Consider the following 25,094-nt stretch of genomic DNA (forward strand, 5'->3'; position numbering starts at 1 on the left):
GACAAAACCTCAAAATATAAATTCGCAATTCACAGCAGAATGGCTGTGAATTGCGAAGATCCGCACTGAAATATAACCACATACCTAATACTGTTGGCAGTAAATAGCTAGCCAAGAAAGGAAGGCATAGCCTTCTAAATATTCACAAATCCGAGCTTACATATTGGTACAGCTGCGGAAAAGCAGCATACCATAATCCATATCAAAGGGATTCCCCAAAGTGTTAAACACTCATAAAAGTGCATGATGCATGTGAATAAATAAACTATTGTTGGTTCCTCGAAGAGTCCACGTCTTGTGCTTTGAATGATAAAATTTTCAGTTCTTTTCAACCTAACTTTAATTTGACTAAATGTGAAGCATTTCAAAGGATGTAGTGATTTGGATATAACCACCACACAACTGATATCATTATAATTTATATTTTCCCCGCATTGACATTTAATAGAGTGTAGGAGAAAAAAGGGTTGCACCGCACAAGAGAGTGCGGAGCCTTGAGCCAATATGGCTCCGTCAAGGCGGCAACTTGGAGTTTCTATATGTTCGTCGATCTTCTCTGTCATTGGTTTTAGTATCCAGGTTTGTCCTCCTCAGCTAAGAAAACTGGTCAGGTCCGTTGTCAGTCCGTTATCAATGGCTGCGGTTCTGTTCATCATGGGAAGATCCGCATCTCCGTGGGGGTTCTTCTTCCGTTCGCTAGGTATTAGATTATTAGTAGTGAGCAGGTTCCTGAGGCAGGTTCTCCTTGAGCCCTCTCCACGCGTGCTCTGTGTTTCTCTTTTTTTTTTTTTTTTTTTATTATTTGTTTCTTCTGTTGATGGCTATCAGTGTTTTACGCCTAGCAAATAGTTTTTGGGCATATTCCTTTAGCGCCCTATATTCCTCTGGTGAGTCCAATAGATGTGATTCCAGGTTCTTGGGGAGGCAGTGTATTGCGGTGATCAGTCTGCACCTGAGGTCCTCATAATGTGTGCAATCGTACATAATGTGCTCCCAGCACTCAAGCTCCCACAGGCGCAGCTCGGATCCTCCTCAATTCCCAGCGCTGTCAGCTTGGCTTTAAAGGCCCCGTGTCCAGTCAATAAATAGGTGGTATATAAGCCAGGTTGAAACCAAGTTGGGGGACTGGGGTACATCCTGTCGATGTTCGGAATGAATTTCATGGTGATATTTCCCTTATTTGAGTTGGCCCAGCGCTCTTGCCAACTTGCATAAAGTATTTTTGTAGTCTTATTTTTTTCATTTTTGCGTGATGCATTAGTATTAGTATTAGTAACGGCCGCACGGTGCAAGAAAGCCTATGGCTTATGCTGCACCAGCAAAAAAAAAAAAAAAAAAATCCGAACAAAACAATGATAAAACAAAAAAAAATAAATAAATAAAACAAATAAATAAATAATAATAATTAATAAATAAAAAAAAAAATAAAATATAAATAAAAAGGAAATTAAACCTATCATCCTATGCGCTTCCCTTACCCGAAAGTACTATCCAGATGACCTTTGAATTTCCCCAACCCGTCGGCCTCTACCACCCATGAAGGCAACTTATTCCAGTAATTTATAACTCGCTGGCTAAAATAAAACTTCCTGCAGTCCAATCTAAACATTTCCCCCCGTAACTTGAATTTATGTTCCCTAGTTCTGGCATCATTTATAATCTTGAAAATTTTGTCCTCATTCATTTTATCGATGCCTCTCAGAGCCTTAAACACCTCAATCAAATCTCCTCTAAGGTGTCTAGTTTCCAAACTCTGCAACCCACATATTCGAAGTCTTTCTTCATAAAGACGCCCTTTTGCCGATCTCACCAGGCGAGTTACCCTTCTTTGCACCCTTTCAAGAAGCTCGATGTCTTTCTTTAGGTGCGGTCTCCACACTTGAACACAGTATTCCAAGTGTGGTCTAACATAAGCCTTATATAATGGGATTATCACGTCGCTATCTCTACTTGCAAAAGATCGATAGGACACCATGGGCCTTCCTTGCAACCTGTTTACAATGCTCAGAGAATTTCATGTCTGACCGTATCGTAACACCCAAGTCCCTTTCCTCCAGTACTGGGTTTAGTTGAACTCCACCAAGTGAATAAGTTTTTTTGGGATTACTGTTTCCCAGGTGTAATACCTTACACTTTGTTGGATTAAAGCACAGCTGCCATTTTTCTGACCATTCTTGAAGTCTATCTAGGTGGTCTCTCTGAAGAAGCTCAGCTTGACAGTGATCATTAACTACTCTACCAATTTTAACATCATCTGAAAATTTAGACATCACGCCCTCTATCCCTTCATCAATGTCGTTTATGAAAAATAAAAACAACAGTGGTCCTAATATTGATCCTTGGGGAACCCCACTTCTTACATCAACCCAATCTGAGGAATAGCCATTTATCACAACCCTCTGCCTCCTGCCCTGAAGCCATCCTTCTATCCATCTAAGGATTTTCCCAGTGATTCCAACCTGTTCCAGCTTATAAAGCAACCGCTCATGTGGGACTGAGTCAAAAGCTTTGCTGAAATCTAAATAAACAATGTCGAAATTATTCCCTAAATCCAGCTCGTGAGTGACCCTTTCGAAATAGCGAACCAGATTTGTTAAACATGATTTTCCCTTTACAAAACCATGCTGAGTATCCTTGAGAATTTCAATTCGATCCAAATGATCCTGAATTCCACCCTTGATCATTGCCTCCATGATTTTCCCTACTACTGAAATCAGATTGACAGGTCGATAATTTCCAACTTCACTTTTAGAGCCACCCTTATGTATGGGAGATACATTTGCACTTTTCCAATCCAAGGGAATCTCCCCAGTCTAGTGATGCTCGCAAAATTAGCCTCAATGGTTCAATGCACTCGCTTGCCGCCTCTCTTAAGATTATAGGGTATATTCCATCAACTCCAGGAGCCTTACTGGTCTGTAGGCTCGAAAGTTTTTTCATTAAATAATCTTGCGAAATTTCAATATCATTAATTACATATTTTTTAACTTCGTTCCCACAATTTCCCATTGCCACAAAAGGCTTTTCATTTGTAAATATCGATGCAAAATAACTGTTGAGTTCATCTGCAACGGCAGCTGGTGTATTTATTACTGTCCCCTTTCCCTTACGTAAAGGTCCGATCTGGTTTGTCCTGCTCTTCTTGGCATTTATATATGTGAAGAATTCTTTATTCCCCCTCTTTGCTCTGTTTGCTAGTGATTTCTCATAAACTGCCTTTGCCTGTCGAACCTTTTCTGTGGCTCTATTACAGATCACCTTGTAGCTGTTATAGGCTTCAGTACTTTTTATTGCTCTGTAACCTTTCCATGCCACCTTTTTCTTCTCAAGTAATGTGGCAACTTCACTATTCATCCAACTTGGAACCCTTCTCGTGGAGTATTTTTTTAATGGTATATACGCATTCAAGGCATCTGTGATTAATGTTTTAAAACCGTGTCACAGTTCAATTGTATTCATTCTCAGCGCGATATCTACCCAGTTAATAGAGGCCATGTAGTACTTTAAGGCATCGTAATTTCCTTTTCTGAAATTAAAACCCATTCCTTTGCCTTTTACTTCTGCTACCTCTCTCTTCATCATCCACCGTAGAACTCCGTGATCACTTCCTGCTACTGGTTCCTCTACTGTCAGCCCTGTTATGTCATCTGATTCATGTGTGATGATGAGGTCTAGGATATTCTTTTCTCTAGTACTTTCCCCTGACATGTTGATACAAATAACAGTCATCTAGTTGATTTAAAAATTTTGTTCCCCATGTCGAGTTTCCTTCCCATTTACTCCAATCAATTAGAGGCAAATTGAAATCACCCATAATAAGGCATTGACGCTTACTTGCCCATTCCATTTGCATGTAGGGGCTTTTGTCATAATCTTCACAATCACCTGGTCTGTAGATTACTCGTACAGACCAGGTGATTGTTAACGTCCACAGTACAGCCATGGTATGTACAGGGTATTCCTTTCTCTATGTGGTAGATCATTCCCCTGCGCGTGATCTCTAAGTCAAGGGGGAGAGCCCCAGCCAAGACCTGCAGTGCGTGGGTACTGATTGTTCTACAAGCACGTGTCAGTAGGATGGTTCTTTGCGTTGCATCAAGGATGCGTCGGTTTACTACAGTTGCTGTTTTGGGAAACCATATCGCTGAGGCGTAGGTGATGATCGGTAGAAAGGTTGTTTTATAAAACAATGACAGGGTGCGTTGGTTTAACCCCCACTCCCGCCTGGCGATCCTAGCCACCAAGTTGTAGCCCAGTGGTCAGGAGCGAGAGTGCATAGCACGCATTCCTTGAGTGGACCGGGGCTCAAGCCCGTGACTACTAAATACGATAAATATTTGTATTGACGATTTATCATAAAACTATTCTGACTTGGTTGTCGTGCCGGAGTATAAACAGAAAATTTAAATCCAGAGTATCTTTTAATTTTGGCTCTGATATAAGTTAGATGGTGTTTAAAAGAAAGATTACCATCCAGTATAACCCCTAAATATTTTAACTGGGTCACTAGTTTTATTGTGGTAGGTCCTACCTTTATTTGTGGTGGCCTACGTATATCAAGATTGCCTTTTAGCAGGATCGAGGACGCATACTAGGCGCCTCCGTAGCCAGGTGGGAAGGAGCAGCAGTGCGTAGCACACGCTTCTTGATTAGACCGGTGTTCGAGCCCGTCACCACCAAATATGGAGGATGCGGAAAGGTCAGGGAATGACCACCGCATATTTTTTATGAAAACCCCAAACACGAAAGGTATAAAAACCTATAGTACTTAGTACCGTGCATGGGTTGAAGGAGAAGTATGGGGGAAGGGGGATGCCGGATACTTTGCTCTAGAGACTAAACATGGGTTTCACCACTTCAAGCTTCCAATAAGCAAAGTGGTGGTATTTCACCGGTTGATGAAAGTCATATCCAGGAGCAATATGGCCTTAGTTGCTAATGCTCCTAAAAACCAAAACAACAACAACGACGCATACTAGCTAATGTGATTTTTAAATTTTTAGCTCCATTAGCGACGGAAATAGAAGGGGGGGGGGCACGAAAATTACTCACATTTTCCTGTCTGGCGCCGCCATTTTTAATTTTAAAAATATATTTTAAACTTACTCTTGAGCTCATTCCAACTGTGTATAATAAGCTATAGGTTGTAGACAACATTTTTTGTCCCACCATTTCTCAGACAACATTTTTGTCAACAACGATCAACATGGCGTTACCCACATGATGTACAAACCCATGCAAAATTTGAAGTAAATAAAATAAAATAAATACATAAATTTTCTGTTTATACTCCGGGCCGACTAAATGATCAGAGGAGTTCACAAGATAGACAGAATACAAGAAACAGCATCGTATTCAGCAATCACGGGCTTGAACCCCGGTCACTCAAGGCACGTGTACTTATGCACCCGCGCGCCTGACCACTAGGCTACGGCGGTTGAGTGGTTCCAGAGATACAATGCTGTGACAGACAGACAACCGAGTGACATTATAAGGGTTCTTCGTTAGACTACGGACCCTAAAAGCTAAACATTTAAACACAATACACAAATCTTCTATGATGGTATTTAAATGTTCTTTATCCGCTAATAGGCCTCCCTTAATTAAACTTAATGGTTAATTTATTCCTTATGCTACTAAAACCAAATATCTTGGATTAATAATTATAAATAACCGTTCTTACCCTCGACATTCTTACCCTCCTTTATCCTTTTTACGAGATAATTTGAAAAAAAAAAAAAAAAAAAAAAAAAAACTGCTGGTATAATAACCAGAATCACTCGCCATGACTGGGGCCTTAGTCAAAAAACATTAACCACTCTCTATAAGGCTGTCATTCCACCTATTGCCACATATGCAGCTGCAGCCTGGTTTACACGGACCCAGGCTTTCCACTTTCAAGAGTAAATTGTGTACATTAAAACGCAGTTTTCTTTTACTTTTATTTAAAACTCTGTAGAGCTGTTTCATATCCTATCACACAGGTATCGTCTGGTTCCATGCCCCTTGACTTATTATTAGTTTTTGGAGGAGTTTGCTATCTCATTAAAAAAGAATATCTCTCTTGACTTTGACGGCATTCAAACTGATCAATCTAATGATCCGAAAAAGAAAAATCAAGTTCTTCGATATCCCCTTTTGTCAAGTTGGCAGCAACGTTGGACTGGCTCCCCTAGGGTTCAAGTCACTAAATATTTTATCAGTGCTGTTAATTTTTCCGATAAAATTACACCGAAATGGTTTTCGTAAAATCTATATTCTTGTTTCTTTCTTACGAGGTATTAGGCCTGACGTAGCCGAGTGGTCAGGAGAGAGAATGTGCAATAGCTCGCGCTCTTTGAGTGGACCAGGGTTCAAACCCGTGACTGCTAAATACGATTAATGTTTAAATTTATGATTTATTGTAAATTCTAGTGGTCGTGCCGATTATAAACAAGATAAATGCAAAATTGGCTCAATTTAATCTTTCTGATTCCGATCTTTGATTTTGCGGCGAGGTCGAGACTTCTGAGCACATTCTATTTATGATGATTTTCGTCAAACTCTTTTATCTATCACCGGCATAATCTTATGAAATTAGGAATCCGTGTTTCTTTTAAACAAGACTAATTCTATTGCCTTCAAAATTTTGCTTCTTCCCCTTTTCGTCGTCAGAAGTCACTTATGGGACGTCAATAGTGGTTTTGACTTGCTATAAAGAAACAATCTTATCCTAATTTTTATTTTATTATTATTATTATTATTTATTTATTATTTTTTTTTTCAGATGTCCTGGGTTTGGGCCACTCAGGGTAGAATCTATTGCTAAGTACCCACTGGTATAGCACTGCCTCCAATGGGTGCCGGATTTCGCCTTAAATTGGGCAGACTGATTTTTGTGCCTGAGATACAAACAGTAAAAGTGCATGAGATACACAACCTTTTGCGCTTAGTTGTGGTCCACCTCCTCGTGGGGTAGGCGAGCATTGGGTAGGCTTTTCTGGCCACTTTGCCTTCTTGATGGCGAAGTGGCCAGAAACAACCCACACACACAGCACAAATATAATATTACACACATTTCTGGCCTTTTACAGAGTTTTGTGTTCAAAATGCGGAGACTGATGTTCGGGTGCCGCCCTACATAAGTTACATGTCTATTATATTGTTTTCCTATTGCCTTATTATTTATTATTTTATTTTATTATTGCATTATTGTTTATTATTTAGTTTTATTATTGCATTACTGTTTATTATTAATTTTTACCCTCGACTATATATTCTTATTTTCCTTTGCTATAACGTTGCAAATAGTTCAAGTATATTGACTGAAATAAAATCGTAGCCAATGCTTGTACATGGCCCTTTAGGCTTCTGCAGTCTTATCTTCAGTACTGGTGGCTTATCTGAAAGGTTTCATTAACATTGAATACTCCGTTGGCCAAATGTAATAAGCAGAAAGCTATTCACAATTTCCCGCCTCATTCTGTACTCCAACTTTGTCTCGATCCCATGGGATCTTATTGTGACAAAAACGTTCCCCCATTACAATATCAAAACTATTCATGACCAGGATTTACTCGCTTAACTTCATTATTATTACATGCTCATGCAATAAAAGGCGTGTTCATGAAACTTCGGTGGACTTCGTGCATAGCCTCGATCAACTTGGAGCCTACGGCGAGTTTTCCGATCAACATGGTTGACATCTTTGATAAGCTTAGTATTGAATGTGAGCAATCTTCTGCCAGTAGTTCATACAGAACTAATAGCTCTTACCAGTCTTACCGCTTGATGATGTGTGAACAAACATCGTCTGGTAATGAAGTGTTGATGTAGTCACGCCTCTCGTTTTCAATGACACTCAAGACAGTTTCAGACTGTTAAATAGACCACGGTCTAATATTTATTCACTGTAACACTTTTAATTTCGAGATGCTAATAACTCTATTTATTTAGTTTTTATGTGTAAAACTATATAAATGGAGTAGTTTTTAGGATGTACTTCTCCGATTGACTATCCTGTTCCACCTTTGTTTAATCCTGTTAATCCTTTCTCGTCCATTATTGTTGTTATTATATTTTTATTATACACATTATATAATACATGTAGGTATTGTATTATTATAAACATAAAACTGCTAAACCTGAGTAAAATTGTGAACTCCAAATATTGGTTAAATAAAATGAAATAATCATGAAATGGCATGAATAAAATATTTAAAATAATCATAAAGTCTGCAACGAAATATTGTTTTCTCACATCTTTACAGAGCATTAAGTAATAGTTACTCGTTTATAGTTTTAAATCAGATAACAATATTTAAACAAATTTAAACATTACATACCTCAAGGTTGGAAAAAAGACCTTGTGCATCGGGAATAAGCATATTATAAAACAAATCTTGTTGAAACAGACGAAACTCGAGAAACAAGAACTTTATTTAAGATACTGAAACTACATAAATAAAATATATACAGTTAAAATGCAAAGATTAAAAGCATAAACACAATACGGCATAAATATATAGAATAAATTAAAAGCGAAAAAAAATAATACATAAAGATATGGAATAAATTAAAAGCACTAAAACACAAAGATGGGGAATAAATTAAAAGCAAACAAAAATAAAGAGAATAAACTAAAAGCCATAAAACATAAATGTAATTTTAAAATACTTAAACATTACATACCGCAAATTTGAAAAAAAAGATTGTATATTTACACTACAGAATTGCCACTGATATATTCATAATATTTTGCCCGTAGTATTGAACTACAACAGTAGTATAAAAGGCATCGATTTAATTGTATCTCTTATTGTGACTCCTTCACAAAGAGTTACCATAATATTGCACTACCGCGAATAAGTAACGTTAATATTTTTAATAATGTTCTTATTTATTGTTTCGTCGGTTGCTGCAAGTTATATTTTATAACTTAATTGAAGATGCTGATAAATTATCATGTAAACTTGGCAACATGTAAACGAATGGTAAGTATTATTTAAGGGTAATTTTTATCCATATAAGAGGGCGAATATTTTATACCAGCATATAAATCAAATTCAGTATCACAGGTTTTTGAAAAGTATACAGATGTAAGAAAAATCGTAATCTAGATCTCATCAACTGAGCATTCTGAATAATTAAAATAGTTTGCAAATGATTTGGCAATTTACGCTGCATGTTACAAGCGGCAAATATAAAAGCTTGCACCAGTCCGCAAATTAAATGATCAACCTTTGTATAAAGATTTAATAGAACGTTGTTGGATGACTGTTTTCTGCAGCAGAATATCAGAGAAAGCAATAATACTCTTGATCTGATTACCAGTAGGGATATTCTTCATAAAATAAGAATCAGTAGATTAAAGAACTACCAGGTAGCAGCGATCACAACGTACTGAAGTCGGATTTTCTTAAAGATGCAACTACCATTAAGAGTAAAACGAAGGGGTTTTGCTTTCGTGACTACAGTGGTCTCAGACGGTTTTTAAATTCTATACAGTGGAACCAACCGATGTTGTTACCAACAGCAAATTCTAAATGTGAAGCACTCGGGAAAGTAATGTATAAGCTACTAGGCTTTTTATAGCAACTAAGAAATACTGTTTAAGGCTTAAAACCAAACGAATGTCAGATGAACTAATGAGACTCGTGGCAGAGAAAAAAAAATGCATAGAATGCACATAAATTTTCAAGTGAAAAATAAGCCTACAGTGGATATAAACTAGTTTGCAATCAAATCACAAAGGAGGTTAGGCAAGCTAAGGCAGATTATGAAAGTTCTTGGTAAAGGACGCAAAGAAAAACAGCAAAAACTTCTTGGCTTGTGGTAACCACAAAAAGGAAGGAAATTAATCACATTGGTACACTTCAAAACGGTTTAGCTGTTGACGATCCTGCTCAGGTTTCTGACAAACTGAATGGGTATTTCACAGCTACATTCCAACATGACAAATTCTTTAAGGGATACCAGAAGTTCATAAAATTCTAACAGGGAGCTAAATTATTTTGTGATAACTAAGAGTAAAGTGGCAGAGAAATTGTTAAAGCTAAACATAAAAAGACACATGGGGTGGATGGGTTCTATAAAATTATATTAAAGGAGGCACTAAAGGAGGTAAGCAAACTGTTAAACGTAATTATGCGGGTAACTTTGCATTCAGCGGCAGTGGCGGATTTAGCACTTGAGAGGCCCCAGGCGCAATTCAATTTTAAGGCCCCCCTCTAAATATTTTCAATACCACTACAGTGTGCATTCTACGCGCACGTTTTTACTGTAGCACACGCTCTAGATTTCGTGTTCCGGTTTTAATCATTTTGGTTGCGCAATTTTTCCTACATATTTTAACTGATGTTTAAATGAAAAAATGACACAACTACAATCCCTCCGAAATCTATCATTAATACATAAAATCTAGCATTAATGATAATATATAGAATAGAATACAATAGAATCTTTAATTGCAGCCATGATAGACATACAATTAGTCCCGTCACGGCATGGTGGTGCCAGGGGTTTAAAAAACATATTTACAAAAGATACATGAGAAAAACATAAGTTACATCAGATTATTAACAAAGCACAGTTTTACATTTTCAGTTCGACGAGGATACCCTTCCTGTATTTTTTATTATTGACCACTTCTTGGAGGTCCCCGTCGATGGCTTTCAGTGAGGGCAGCATTTGCTTTGGCAGGAATCTGTCGGTTAGTACTAGCCGGTTACGGTTTGCTAGCAGCTGTGCTGAAGACCGGAGATAAGGGGGATGAATGCGCCAAGAGCAGTGATCGCAGAAGTTCGGCTCTGTAATTTTACCGGTGGCCATCTTGATGGTGAACAGCGGCCATCTTTCTCCAATGTAGGACCGGAGCCTGCGTAGTTGAAGAGCTTCTGCTAACTGCGTTTATCTGAGAGCTGGGGGAAGGTGGAGTTTGCTGTTGGCCCATTTTAGAAGCCAGAATTCGGCAGAGAATATTCTTTTAATGTTGGATTCGGTCCATATCTCTGAAGCATACAGTATTGTCGGGTAAAGGATTGATACGATGTATCTTTTTACCAGTTGTGGGTCGGTGGTGTGGAGCAGCTGTTGTTTGGCGACCCAGCGTAGTGAATTCAGCCTCGACTGTATGAGGTTTATGTGATCGTTGAAAGATAGTTTGGAGTCGAAAACGACCCCCAGGTCTTTGTGTGTTTGAACACTTGAAACTGAGGCGCGGTTAAGCACAGGCTCCAACGTTGTTGGGCTGCCCTTTAGAGAATAAGTTATTTGTGCCGATTTTAGGGGGTTAATTTGGAGGTTGAAAGTATTGACGTAGTCAGCCATGTCCTGCAGTTTGCTAGTGATTCGCTGAGTGATTTCGGCTGCCGAGTTGGATGGCGATATTCTAGTAAGGAGCTTGACATCGTCAGCATATGTGATCCAATTGCACTTATTGGTCACAAATGGCACCATCATTGCTGAGAAGAGAATGCCATACAGGACCCCCCCCCCCTTGAGGTACACCGGTAGTTATGTGACGCGTGAAGGTCTTTGTTCCGATATTTAGAACAAGGGTCCTCTTCGATAGGAGAGATTCTAGGAACCAGAGAACATCGCAGCGAAAATTGAAGTAGTTTTCTAAGAGACGTAGGAGATTAGGTATATAGATTGAACTGTGAGAATACAATTGAACTGTGGTACGCTTTTAAAACATTAATCACAGATGCCTTGAATGCGTATATACCCATTAAAAAAATACTCCACGAGAAGGGTTCCAAGTTGGATGAATAGTGAAGTTGCCACATTACTTGAGCAGACAAAGGTGGCATGGAAAGGTTACAGAGCAATAAAAAGTATTGAAGCCTATAACAGCTACAAGGTGATCTGTAACAGAGCCACAGAAAAGGTTCGACAGGCAAAGGCAGTTTATGAGAAATCACTAGCAAACAGAGCAAAGAGGGAGGATAAAGAATTCTTCACATATATAAATGCCAAGAAGAGCGGGACAAACCAGATCGGACCTTTACGTAAGGGAAAGGGGATAGTAATAAATACACCAGCTGCCGTTGCAGATGAACTCAACAGTTATTTTGCATCGATATTTACAAATGAAAAGCCTTTTGTGGCAATGGGAAATTGTGGGAACGAAGTTAAAAAATATGTAATTAATGATATTGAAATTTCGCAAGATTATTTAATGAAAAAACTTTCGAGCCTACAGACCAGTAAGGCTCCTGGAGTTGATGGAATATACCCTATAATCTTAAGAGAGGCGGCAAGCGAGTGCATTGAACCATTGAGGCTAATTATGCGAGCATCACTAGACTCTGGAGAGATTCCCTTGGATTGGAAAAGTGCAAATGTATCTCCCATACATAAGGGTGGCTCTAAAGGTGAAGTTGGAAATTATCGACCTGTCAATCTGACTTCAGTAGTAGGGAAAATCATGGAGGCAATGATCAAGGGTGGAATTCAGGATCATTTGGATCGAATTGAAATTCTCAAGGATACTCAGCATGGTTTTGTAAAGGGAAAATCATGTTTAACAAATCTGGTTCGCTATTTCGAAAGGGTCACTCACGAGCTGGATTTAGGGAATAATTTCGACATTGTTTATTTAGATTTCAGCAAAGCTTTTGACTCAGTCCCACATGAGCGGTTGCTTTATAAGCTGGAACAGGTTGGAATCACTGGGAAAATCCTTAGATGGATAGAAGGATGGATTCAGGGCAGGAGGCAGAGGGTTGTGATAAATGGCTGTTCCTCAGATTGGGTTGATGTAAGAAGTGGGGTTCCCCAAGGATCAGTATTAGGACCACTGTTGTTTTTAATTTTCATAAATGACATTGATGAAGGGATAGAGGGCGTGATGTCTAAATTTGCAGATGATGTTAAAATTGGTAGAGTAGTTAATGATCACTGTCAAGCTGAGCTTCTTCAGAGAGACCTAGATAGACTTCAAGAATGATCAGAAAAATGGCAGCTGTGCTTTAATCCAACAAAGTGTAAGGTATTACACCTGGGAAACAGTAATCCCAAAAAAAACTTATTCACTTGGTGGAGTTCAACTAAATCCAGTACTGGAGGAAAGGGACTTGGGTGTTACGATACGGTCAGACATGAAATTCTCTGAGCATTGTAAACAGGTTGCAAGGAAGGCCCATGTTGTCCTATCGATGATCTATCAAACTTTTGCAAGTAGAGATAGGGACGTGATAATCCCATTATACAAGGCTTATGTTAGACCACACTTGGAATACTGTGTTCAAGTATGGAGACCGCACCTAAAGAAAGACATCGAGCTTCTTGAAAGGGTGCAAAGAAGGGTAACTCGCCTGGTGAGATCGGCAAAAGGGCGTCCTTATGAAGAAAGACTTCGAATATGTGGGTTGCAGAGTTTGGAAACTAGACACCTTAGAGGAGATTTGATTGAGGTGTTTAAGGCTCTGAGAGGCATCGGTAAAATGAATGAGGACAAAATTTTCAAGATTATAAATGATGCCAGAACTAGGGAACATAAATTCAAGTTACGGGGGGAAATGTTTAGATTGGACTGCAGGAAGTTTTATTTTAGCCAGCGAGTTATAAATTACTGGAATAAGTTGCCTTCATGGGTGGTAGAGGCCGACAGTTTGGAGAAATTCAAAGGTCATCTGGATAGTACTTTCGGGTAAGGGAAGCGCATAGGATGATAGGTTTAATTTCCTTTTTATTTATATTATATTTTATTTTTTTAATTATTATTATTTAGTTATTTATTTTTTGTTTTTATCATTGTTTTGTTCGGTTTTTTTTTTTTTTTTTTATTGCTGGTGCAGCATAAGCCATAGGCTTTCTTGCACCATGCGGCCCTTACTAATACTAGATGGCATCAAATGCGGAATGGATGTCAAGATATATAACTGACAATTCCTGTCTTTGTTCAAAGGCATCTAAGATGTGCAGAGTGGTTGTTGCAAGGTTAGTTATAGTTGACCTTCCTGATATCCCATAGTGTATTTGCTGAGGACTGTCTCGGAGAATTTGATGGGTGACAGACGGTAGCAATGCTTTCTCCAGAATTTTTAGCAATACAGAGGCGCAAGCGATGGGCCTGTGTTGGCTTGGGAGCGTCGATTGTTGGTGCTTAGGAAGGGGCCAGAAAGAATACCTGTTCCACTGGGGTGGAAAGAAATGAACTTCGAGGCATCTGTTGTATATGTTGAGAAGTGAGTCGATGATGAAGACACTTAAACATTTGATTATGAACTGGGGGATACCATCGTCACCGGTGGTTGTTGTGAGAGGGAGAGTATTAATGGCCTGCATCAGTTGTTGCTTGGAAATTCGGATCGTAGCGAGACTATCAGTGAGATGAGAGCGGTTGAGGAGTGGCCGATTAGGTAGAGCTGGAGGTTGATTAGAAAATCTGGCAACGTAGTTGAGCCAGTCAATTGGGTCGATGTTGCTGGAAGAACTAGCCTTTTTTCTATAGAATGGTTTTCCCCTTTTTAGGGTTCTTTAGAGGTGCTTTTTAATTGCAGCTGATTTGTTTCTGTTGAATTCGGCCCTGGCTTTGGAGAATGAAATGCGGTCTTGGACATCGCCGGAAGCTTTCCACTGGCGTGTAGTAATTGTCTGTAGTGGAAACTTTGGTTGAGCTGGGGAGTCCACCATGCTCTGGAGCGCGGAGTAATGGTGACTGTCTTGGTAGCGGTGTGAAGGGCTATGGTATTGATCCATTTGGTCATTAAATCGATTGCGAGGCTCAGTTCACATCCATCTAAGATGTTCCATGGGACGCTAGATGCAGCTTCAATACAGAGTGCTGGATTCAGAAATTTTGGAGCGGTGACCTTTTTCACAGATTTGGTTTTGGAGGTATTGAAATATTTTTTGGGTAGGAGAGCTGTAAATATGATTGGTTGGTGGTCTGATTGAAACATGTCGGCTGTGGTTTCTTCGAGTTGGCATGTTGCCGAGGAATAGACTATGTCCAGTAGGTTTTGGTCTCTCGTTGGCTGGTAGTTAACTTGGAATATTCGGATTGATTGTGTGAGACGATTTTTGAGGTGTTGGGTAGATGGCGGAAGATTGAAGTCCCCACATACGATGTGAGTGGCTGCTGGGTGGAGATTATTTATTAACCAGTTAGTGGCTGCGTCAATGGCCATCATAGTTGGCGTTGGAGGAAGGTACAGGGATGCGACGTCTATAGTGGTACCTTGATGTTCCAGAGTTATCATTAAGGCTTCCACGTCTTGAGAGATACTTGAGACAGAGTGTACGATGGAGAACTTTGTCGTATTGAAAATTATAGCAACTCCACCCCCTCTGCGGTTATCGCGAGAGGCAGCCAGTACATGAAAGCCTGCAGGAATGGAGCAGCTGATATCTGTCTGGTTCGCCTCTAACCACGTTTCAGCGAGGCACAATATGTCTAGTGAGTTTGAGAGTAGAATCTCTTCCAGTGTATTAAGTTTATTTCTTAAGGACCTGATATTCTGGAACATTACGCAGATGGTAGGAGAGGTTGTAATGCTTATCCTCACAGGAGGGAGCCTTGCTTCCCGGCTGTGAACAAGTAGAGGCTCTCGATAATGAGAGATCAGGACAGGAATGAGGCGACCTCGGGTACTCTCGCGCGTTGGAGGATGGTATTACCAACCTTGGGCGGAGTTTGTTCCAGTATGTTGGTGTGGGAAGATTCTGGTGCTGGTATTCTTTCTGGCAGGCAATTATACTCGCCAAGTCAGCTGGGACTACGGTGGGAGTACTTTTGTCGGATCTGAGTAGTCGCTTTAGGTTTCGAGGTTGATTGATAGTGAACAAATGGCCTGATCCTCGTTCCGACAGGCCAAATGGCGACGCTTCCTATCAGGTCTACTTGCTATCGGCTACAGTCAATTTTGAATGCAGCATATTGTTGACTCCTAGTTTGCAGTTTATGTACAGTTGGCCGTAGATTCAGCTCTTCATATATAACCTGTTTGACTAGTTCAGGAGTTGCGCATGGATCCAGTCGAGATACGAAAAGGCTGGTTGTAGTGTCTGGTTGTAGTTTCTGGTAGTGTCTTGAGTCCTGAAAGCTCGTAGCTTGGAGTTTATTGCTATGCCGTACTTTATAGAGTTTCTCTGAGTGCGGGTTTCTTGTCTGGTGTCGCCGTTTAGTGAAGCTGCTACAGATTGGACAGTGCTGTTGTCGTGGTTGCTTCGTCGGATTTTGAATGATGTCGATTGAGCTCGCTTGGGCGTTGACGTGGCTTGATCAAATTGTCGGTATATTTTCTTGACTGCGTTGGGAAGTCAGCGATGGGTTTAGGTCACTGTCAGGGATTGAAGTTTGGAGGGAACTGTGCAATTTTATCGCGGTGCATGTTAGAGCTTGACCTTTGATGGTTTTGCCACTATTGCTCACCTCGGTGGCCAGGAATTCTGCGTATGACTTATCCCGGGGGGACTCTGAAGGTTGCGCATCATGGATGTTTCTTAGAGCTGTGCAGCCACGTTGGGGTGATGCTGATGTATCAGCACATTTGCACGTCATGCTTTCCAGTGTGTGAGAGTTGGCTTGCGGACTGGCATTGATTTCGTTACTTGTTAGGCAACTAGTTATTTTCTCTATGAGGACTTCCACTATTTCGTTGATTTTGCTGTCAAAGATTTGCTTTAGAGATGACTAAGTTTTGGATATTAATTTCTGGTTGGGTTTGGCACCCTTCGGACCTCCGCGCAGGTGCGCTTTGGCTATTTTCAGATATTGGCATAATATAAGCTGTCTGAGGGGTTGTTGAAGATGCATCGATGCTTGCATGCGATGTGGGCAGGTTCAGGTGGCCTGGTGTTGGTCTGTAGGAGGCGTCAGTATGAGGCGTTATATCTGTAACGATGGTGTCAGTCTCGTAGGTATTATCGCTCATATTTTTTTGCAGCTTGGCATAGTGCTGAGTATTATCTAGTAGTGACGAGACTTCGGTGAAATCAACCTCACTGGGCTGGTTTTGCTTTGCGCTTTGGGCTGTGCGTGGCGAGTTCTGTGAGTTATTGTTGGAAATTTTCGGGTTGTCCTTGTGGCCTAATGAGCGTAGCTTCTTGCAGCATGATCCCTTGAATTTCAGCCTGGCTGCCATGGAAAGTTTCTTCCAGCTGGATGGGGACAGGCCCGAACATCCGGGACAGATGGGGTTATCACAGCTGGTACAGAGGATGACGTCAACAGCCAAATTATAGCAAAGGGTACATTTCTGTGTCGAGTTTAGGGGTTTTCCGTTTCTGCTCATATTTGGGAGGAAAGCAGTGGGGATATTCAATGGACGGGCGTTTGTGTAGTCTACGTGGATATCTTGCTGTGAGTTGGCTTCGGGCTAGGGGTTGCGAACTTTCCGCACAGTCGAATAGTACGGCAAGCAGAGTAAGCGGGAAGCTGAGTGAAAAACAAAGGGCGCACTTCAGCCTAATGCTGTGATCAGAAAGTAAGCTTTTCAGCACCCGGGGCTATGGCTGGTGAACAAAGGCTGGCAGAATACAACGTGCCATAGCGTTCTTATTCGTTTGCAGCGATACGAATATGGAAAAACAGTAAATTCTATTTACCTGATTCAGACGGCAGTATGAAAGCTTCGTCATCATGAAAACTCCACGGACACAAAAACGGTTGATAGTTATTGTCTAAACTAAGAAGCATATTCTAGTGGGAACGAGCCAATATCATTCAAACCCCAGATTCTTATTTTTAAATTGAAATAGTGAAACCGCTAAGCCTAATTATCAACAATGCGTATGTGATTACAGCAAAACGCGTTAGCATGCGGTCAGCAGAATGCTAAGCCTAATGAGATTAAGTAGATAACGAGAGGGTTCTTACAAGATAACTCTGGTAATGACAAAATTTTCTCACCAACATAATCCGCTTACTTAGTTCTTTCAGCTGGCACACTTTTCCAGTGGAAGAAAACACATTAAATAATTCAAAATTCAAGAGCTGGAGAAATCGTGGCTGCATTGAATGACGGCCATTAAGTAAGATGTATTAAGTAATATATGTATTCTACTTCAGATTCACTTAGTTCGCATAGATATTTCATGTAATATGTGGGGATATTCGCTTAGAGTTTACTAACTTCTCATATTAAATTATAGTTTTATTCAGTAACGGTAATAAAGATGAGTGTAAAAATTTAAAATGAAACAATTTTTTTTTTTTTTTTTTTTTTTTTTGAGACCTGAGATTTGAGGCCCCTCAATTTAAGAGGCCCCAGGCGCGCGCCTGTGCGGAAATCCGCCACTGTTCAGGGGAGGTTCCTGTGCAGAGGCATAGTTAGGTTGTCGGCACCCTTGGCAAATTCGTGGCTACGCGCCTTTTTTTCGATATTGGTAAAATCATAATAAATAATAAGTACAGTCGGACCTCTGTTTAACAAAACACACAAACGGCGCCTCCGTAGCCAGGTGGGAAGCAGCAGCAGTGCGTAGCACACGCTTCTTGATTAGACCGGTGTTCGAGCCCGTCACCACCAAATACGGAGGATGCGGAAAGGTCATTCAGGGAATGACCACCGCATATCCCGGAGCAATATGGCCTTAGTTGCTAATGCTCCTAAAAACCAAATAACAACAACAACATAACATAATAACAACTGTTTAACAAACTTCTTTATAGCGAATTTTTCTATTTAGAGATAAATGTTTTCTGTTTGCCGAATTTTTTTAGAATTCGCTAAATAGAATTTTATTCTTTACCGAATTTTTTTAATTTCTTCGTTTTATGGAATGAAAATTTTCTTCGTTCTACGAACGAAGAAAATTTTCCATATAACGACTGCATTACGAGTCTTAACTGGGTACACATCGTTCGCACCCATTGCCTTCAAGCAAGCAATAGTGCTGTTGTTACGCCCGAATTAAAAGATAAAGAGATTACCATCTGCAACTCAGTGGAACAGTATGTGGAACCTATCCGACTACCTGTTCCACATACTGAGAAGTCGAGCTAGTCAACTACTTTCTGTGTATCCATAGCCAAGGTGTATTAAACATTTGGACAATAGGCTCTGGTCAACCTTCTAATTGTAATCACTCAGTTAGAGATTTAGGAGAGAGTCGTTTCCCTTTATCCCGACAAGCGGTCATCTGTTCTTTCATGGAAGTGAAACGGCACCGTTTCAAAGCTATTGGCCTATAATCGAACACAATATTAGATACAGAGGAAATGATGCCTCCCACACTACTATCGTAGTTTTTATCTTAAGAGTTATTTATGGTGTATCCACGCCGATATTATATAGATATAAAACTCTTACTCTTGACATATTATGCCTTTCTGCATTTAGTAATTTTAAATTATTTCACTTCATACTTTTGTTGCTAACAAATTAATAAATCCATTCTGAATTTCTGGGGATAAATAATTAGTGTGGTGTTTAATATGTCATTCCAGAGCATTTTTCATACCAACGTCAAATTGGCTGAAAAATTTTATCAAATTTAAAAAATACGCCACAATTTTTTTCTTCGGTATCGATATTACTAGCATGTCCACGAAATGCCAAATTATTTTCAGCACAGAACAATATACATTTCAATATATTACGCCATTTCGAGATTTCGCTTCTTATTGTTGCTTGTGAAGCGTCGTTAATTAGTCCATCCTTTTTGAAGACCCTTTTCTAATAATTTTCATGTTATGAAATTATTTATGTGTTGTAATAAATTCTCATGAAAAAGAACGTTTGGATTTAGATGTTTACAATCCTTAAATCCATCTGAGCTTCAAAATGTGCCAGAACATTATTTGTGCCAGATACAAATAAGAGGCACGGAAAACAATATATTGCCTCTTTGTTTTTGCAATAAAATAACCACTTCCTCTCTTTTTTCAATACCTTCATTTTTGTATTTCCAGGAATTATTGAAACATCTGCCATTAGTGACAGGATACGAATTTAAGACTATATGTTTGGGACCGTGCTACACCATAAGAGATCGTTTTTGTGGGTATTAATGTGGTCGGATCATTAAAATTCAGACTTACATGTTCAACGTTAATATTATTGTTGCCATCATTTTCTTCTGCCAACTGTTGTTGGTATTGTCCACACTTTCTAATTCTTTTAAAATAACTTCAACTGTTTGAGCTTTTCTTGGACTTCCATTTCAGTGGCAACATCATTTGTTTCATCTTCATTCGAATCATGTTCGTTTTATTTGTCACTTACAGGTTTCGAGTGGCCTATTGTAAGCCAGTTTTGTAAACTAGCAGAATGCTTTTTTTCTCATTTCCTCTTTATGCAGTCTTTCCACTTTTTTTTTAGTGGCATGTCTAAAATTAATTTGGCCTTTATTGTTTTATTTAAATTATAAATCACACTATTCACGATTACCTGTTTATATAGCAATCACAAAAACACTATAAGTTATTCAGTTTGTACAGAATGCGTGAATTGCGAACTACTATGCATTCGAGCATGCGCTGATGAAGCGATCGCCTGATTGGTCCCTTCAAAGTTACATTCTGGACAGCAAATAGATCTATGATGCTATGCAATATGTATTCAGATGTAAGGATGCATGCAGGCTTGAATTTTTTTTTTTTTTTTTTTTTTTTTACGTAAGGTTGGTGCAAAACACTAAAATCCACAGTATGAATATACCCAACCTCAGAGGCCTGTTTGAAGAATTGAATTACCGTGTGAAAATTAATTTTCACCCTTCTTGTGCTGTCATATTGATTCGACATCATCGAGTGGCGCCATTTCGTCAGCTAGCCTCGGGTGTCGAAATAACTTGACACTGTACTGATGTAGTCTGTCAGTGACACCCTTCTCCTGTCGGCGCCCTTGGCACCTGCCCCGATGCCAAGGCGTTCCTACGCCACTGTTCCTGTGGACTGAAGATGTGCAAACATATCACCAAATCAAATTCATAACGAGGGATTCAAAGAGAGACAAGAGTAATTACAGACTTATTAGCTTAATTTCTGTTACAGGAAAAGTAATGGAGTCTCTGGTTAAAGAAGAGTAATGGAAGACCATTCTAGAAAGGAGGGCAGTTATATTTCAGACACAGCATGTGTTTGTCAAGGGGAGATTTTTGTCTGACTAATTTGATTGGATACTATGATGCAGTCACCAAGGAACTCTATGAAAAAAATAATTTTGTTGAAATTATTTTCCAACAAAAGCTTTCCTGAAAAATAATTTCAGGAAAGCTTTTGATACTGTTGCACCTGAAACTCTGCTAAAGAAACTGGGGCATTGTGGCATTAAGAACAAGTTACTGTTTTGGATAAAGGGTTCGTTGAGTGGGAGAAGGCAGAGTTGATACTTCTCTTCGTGGACTTATGTTATTAGTTGAGTACTTCAGGGGTTCAGCGCTGGCCCCCACTTGATTTTTTTTTTCTATATTTACCAAAGATAATGATGAAGGCATATCAGGCTTAATGTCCAAGTTTGCAGATGATACAATGGTTGGCAGGGTGCTTAATGACAGTAATGAAAGTGCGCTACTGCAAAAAGGTCTAGAAAAATTAGGCAGAAGGGCTGAGGAATGGCAATTAAGTTTTAGCATTGACAAATGCAATGCATTGCATATGGTTAGCAGTAATCCCAGGTTAAAGTATCAACTGTGTGGTACTACATTCAGGGTAGTGGAAAATGAAAACCTGTGGTAATTGTACAGTCAGATATGAAGCCCTCTAAGTAGCGCAGACAGGCTTCCAGGGCAGCTCATGGGGGTTTTGTCAATGGTATTCAGGAATTTTGTCATTAGGGATAAGGAGGTGATTGTCCCATTGTATAAGCCTTATACTATAAGGCAATGGTTAGGTTGTGTCTTGACTACTGCATACTGGTCTAGAGGCATCATTTTAGGAAGGATGTCAATGTGCACTGGGACGGATGCAGAGAAATACAACAGGGTTGGTGAGGTGGAAAACAGTGCTCTTAACAAGAAAGGTTTCAGTTATGCAAATTGGAGCGTCTGGAGACTATGCACCTATGAGGTGATCTGATTAAGGTGTTTAAGGGTTTTAATAGTTTGAGCAAACTCAATACTGATGAGATTCTTCCTCTTGTTCAGACTATGCACATGAGCAGGCATAAATTCAAACTGAGGAAGGATGGTTGCAAGATAGATGTGCGGAAGTTTTCCTTCAGCCAGCGAGTAGTTGATTCCAAAACAATAGATGGAAGATTGTTAGAACAATCTTCCATCTATTGTTTTAGAAGTGGGTAGTTTGAATTTTTTTTTTTTTTTTGGCTGATGCTCCATGAGCTTGCTTTTTTGCATCGTTTGCTACAACCAATACTAATATTAAATCCAGGGCGCCACTTCTAGGCTTTCTGATACAGAATTAATCTTGGGACATTGGAAGGTTCACTGGTGTGAGGTGACTCTATCGCGTCACATCAGGATCCATTATTTGAGGCTGTGATACTTATTTTTCGTGGGAAAGGGGAAATGACCGAACCAAAAAAGCATATAACACGATAGGCAGCAACACTGGTGTAAAACTTAAGGACCAACACTATTTATAGAGGTTACAACTATATAATCTTTACTTAAGGTACTCTTTACTGATGAGAGCAGGTTCAGTCTCAGCAGCGATCGATTCTGGACGTCAGCTAAGCTAATCTGGCGAGAGGTTTGCACACATCACTGAAAGGGATCGATAATGGCAATCGAGCTGTTCTAGTCTAGGAAGGCGTTATCTTGGATGGACGTACACAACTCCAGATACTGAAAGCCGGTACTGTAACCGGTGCACGCTACTGTACTGAGGTAATCCTTCCCCATGTGCGTCTGTTCCCAGGTGACACTGGCCCGACTTCCTGTTTATGGAGGGTTGCACCACACCCCATCGCACTGCAGCTGTTCATATACTTTTGGAAAGTGAGGAAATTGTTGGTATGGATTGGCCTGCCCGTTACACCAATCTAAATCCCATCGAACTCATATGGTACGCTCTGGGGAGACGCCTAGCGGCACGTCCACACCCATCAGAAAATGTTCACCAGCTGAATATGGCGCTGACAGAGGAATGGACGATGTTACCGAAAGAACTTATCAACAACATTGTTCTAAGTATGAACAGGTGGTGCCTGCATCGACATTAGGGGCGGCCATATCTCCTACTGAGGACCACCTCTTCCATTTGTTCCATCTTTGGCAGTGATGCATCTGTATCATGGCAGCCAGTGCTATGGTGCCATTTTTGAATAAAGTCCCTCTGTACCGTTTTGTTTTCGTTGTTGTGTCGGTATCGTTTCCCTCATCATTTCTGTACCTCACGAGGTTCCTTTGGTATGCTTTTCGCATATCCAGGCCACTCCTATGAGAAGCTACAGGTGAAAACCTGACTGGTCCTTAAATTTTGCACACCAGTGAAGCACTACTGAATATAGGGAGTTTAATATTTGCGAGCCTTACTAATTCCTGACTGATGGTCCAAATTTCCTCATATGCATTTCCTTGTGGCAACAAAATGTTGCTTGAATAAGAGATTCTCCTTCAGTATTAATCCCCCGTCTTTGTGTGTTTCGATAATTTTGAAACCTCACCATTGATGGACACTTCACTTCCGGAGGAAAAATTATGCAACCATCGCCTGAGACCAACTAACTCAGCCACGTTGTGAATAAGCCCGTAAAAATTTCTCGCGTTATTACGTGTTTCTAACCCGGTTCTTTTCCATCAGGTGTGGGGAGGACGGTGCTCGTTTGCAGTGTGCATTGTAATTAGGGACGGATACAGTGGATACTGAAAAGGGAGGAGATTTGTTTATGTTCTGCCTCAGTGGTTCCCACACTTTTGTCACTTAAGTTATTCTGAGTTAAAAGATTGTATATTTGCAGCATACCTAAAGAGCGATTGCCATTAAGCTTAATGGAGTTTTGTCTTAATCTTGCAGCACACACTTGTAGGTCTCTCCTGCTTTTGAAAGACACACAGTTTAGGAACAACTGCAATTTACCTTCTGAGTGACGCACTCATCATTACTATACATACAGGGTTGCGCGTCGAACTGTTGCTGCTTCTCTTTTTGTGTTTTTGATTAGCATTTACATTTTTACAGAATTTATTTTGATCTTATATTTGTAAGGCTTTGAAGATCATCGTGTTTTTCCGTATCAAATAAAAATGCTACCTAGGAAGATAGTCGAAATTTTGGTGTATGTATGTACCTTGTTTCATCAACTTATCCTTATCTTTATGTCTGACTGTATTGTTAACCTTATCGTCGTTTCTATGTTGTATATATAAAAAATAAAGTTTACTGTAATATTTTTATATATTTTATTGGCATATATATTTTTTCATTAACTCCCTATTTTCTATGGCGCTTAGTCTTTCCAAGAACGGTTTTGCCAAACGGTACTTTTCAGGAAAGTATTCCTTGCGATAGGCAAGTTCATATTCACAGTACTTCCAATACCGCTTTTATAATACTAGAGAGTGATTCAAAAGACATATTAGTATATAGTACTCATATATTGATATGAGTATATACAGAGTGATTCACTACCAGTGCGACAAACTTACAGGAGGTGTAGGGGGCACAAAGGCGAATCGGAATCACATAGCATTGCAGGGTCCGAAATGCCTTCGTCATGCGGTAGAGGACGTTGAACGGGAGGTCGCGTGAACAGCGATCCCGCTGGAAGTCAGCATTTGAGAACCGGTTCCCGAGGCAGTAGGATGGACCAGTATTCAAACGTTGAACTGGCCGACAAGCACCTCGCGTATGGAGCTGCGGACTGTAACGGGCGCACCGCTCTGCGCTTATACCAGGAACGTTTCCCGCACAGGCGTGCTCCTCATCATACGATTTTCGCACGTGTGCACAGAAGGTTATGTGAGACTGGTTGTTTCACGAGAGGTACTATGAATCGAGAGCGAACGACGAGGACGCCAGACAATGAGGAGAATGTCCTACGTCTTGCAGAAGGCAATCCGAGTACACGAGCGTTATGCCAACGATTGGGTATTTCCCAATCTACTGTGATTTTGTGATTTTTGGTTTTTTTTAGGAGCATTAGCAACTAAGGCCATATTGCTCCGGGATATGCGGGGTCATTCTCAGACCTTTTCTGCATCCTCCGTATTTGGTGGTGACGGGCTCGAACCACGGTTTAATCAAGAAGCGTGTGCTACGC

General features: G+C 40.0%; 1 protein-coding gene across 1 annotated transcript in view; it reads left to right on the forward strand.

Annotated features, from left to right (window-relative positions):
- Window positions 1-25,094, forward strand: part of LOC150088176 (protein Wnt-4-like) — a 128,362-nt gene that overhangs the window by 6,269 nt on the left and 96,999 nt on the right. The window lies entirely within an intron of this gene.

Source organism: Mastigoproctus giganteus, chromosome 3 (genome assembly GCF_048544385.1).
Source record: "Mastigoproctus giganteus isolate SK-2022 chromosome 3, ASM4854438v1, whole genome shotgun sequence".
Taxonomy (NCBI): domain Eukaryota; kingdom Metazoa; phylum Arthropoda; class Arachnida; order Uropygi; family Thelyphonidae; genus Mastigoproctus; species Mastigoproctus giganteus.